This window comes from Cyprinodon variegatus, unplaced genomic scaffold (genome assembly GCF_000732505.1).
Source record: "Cyprinodon variegatus isolate N-32 unplaced genomic scaffold, C_variegatus-1.0 Scaffold56, whole genome shotgun sequence".
In the NCBI taxonomy this organism is placed as follows: Eukaryota; Metazoa; Chordata; class Actinopteri; order Cyprinodontiformes; family Cyprinodontidae; genus Cyprinodon; species Cyprinodon variegatus.
In genome coordinates this window covers 490,157-491,842 of record NW_015150509.1, presented here as the reverse complement: position 1 = coordinate 491,842, position 1,686 = coordinate 490,157, and positions in this window count along the sequence as shown.

The window sequence follows — 1,686 nt, the reverse complement described above, 5'->3', positions numbered from 1 at the left end:
CACAGGTCAGTCTTTCATCCAGGCAATTGTTGATGCCTCCACCTGAGTCTTTTGGAGTTTCTAAAAAAAAGAAAATCAGGCTAAATCATGTTAAATGCACTGGAAAATTAACTGTTGGGGTGTTGAAGCGGGTGTATGATGGCATCTTTAACTCCCACTCCATGGTGATAGACAAACTGCTAGGGGTCCTAATGGGTACTTATTTGCTTGGTCAGGGTGAACCAACAAACGTCTCTGTAGGATCTTCATGATATGGAATGTCTTAAAAGGAGCAGGGTCGTGATATGAAAGATGATAATTTGAGGTATGAGTTGGAGGCTTGGGTCAAAGAAGGACAGGATGTTGATATGACTAGGCAGGAGGGAAGGATGCTTTTTATTTCAACTGTATGTCTATGGGTAGCACCTTATAACCAAAAAAAATCCCTCATGCATGACAAAAATACTTGGCAATAAACCTTTTGTTTGCATTCTGATTAGATTGAACGGGATGCCGAATCTGTTCAAACTTTGGAAACAATTTGGCTAAATGCAGGGTAATCCTAAAGGAACTTCTATAGTAGCTGGAAAAGCCTTGAGTCCATATCCTTGTAAATATACATGTAGTCAGAGCTAGAAGGGAATGGTGTAGATCAGGAGTGTCCAGAGTCCAGCTTGGGGCCATTTAGTTGCACTATGAATTATTTCATTGAGTCCCTGTTCACAATCGATGTGAGGCCATCCGTCAAAAAATCCCAAAGGGTCATTAGCAATGGACCAATCAGTGATCACTATTTGTACAGAAGTTAAATGGCCCTTCCCTGGAGGACCAACTGCCAATCTCTCTCTTTAAACTTTAAAGATTTTGCATCAATAATATTGCAGACAGGGGTTAGTTAAAAAATACATCTCATTAAATGAAAAATGCTGTCAGTGAACATGCAATTCAAACATGTTTACCCCAAAGTATTTATGGTATTTCAAAAACCAAAAATTGGGTCTTTAAATCAGTAACAGATGAAGACATCAATCAATGGAAGATAGTTGTACCTGTAAAAGAGACAACTTCACTCAAAGCAAACATTACTGTGTCCCTTATTATTCACCCTTTAGTTCGGAAAGATTGAAATTAATTTACTGAGTTGCTGCCCCTTATCTTTGCTGTAAGGTTTGCTGAAACCCAGTTTGCTCAAAGAAAGTGCAAGGTGAATATTGTTTGCAATTCAGCAGATGATGTGAGCAACCTTTTTATACTTGTGTCTTCCTCAACATGCATCATATATTCTAATGGCCAAACCATGCAAATTTATAAGTGAAGAGAATGCATATGTAAGGATTTATCATACACTGGCAAAGCAATTTTTTAGACTTTCTGAAAGTAAAGGGGCAAATTCACACAATTAAAAATGTATGCAGTCATTTTGGCCACAACAGAGGCATTAGTACAATGCCAGATGATGGAGGGAGAGTCTGTGAAGAGTGTTTAAATGTAAACATATTTGCATTGCAGAAATAACAATTCTACTTGGTTATGAATAAAAAAAGTACTGCAGGGCAGTACAGAGTGATGCAGCGGGATGAAGCGAGACAGAAGACAATATTTAAAACTGAAAATGAAATGCAGAATATTGTTGTTTGTTTAAGAAAAAGGGTATAGAGTATGGTGGCTGGGCTCTCCCTTAGAGATAGGGTGAGAAGCTCGGTCATC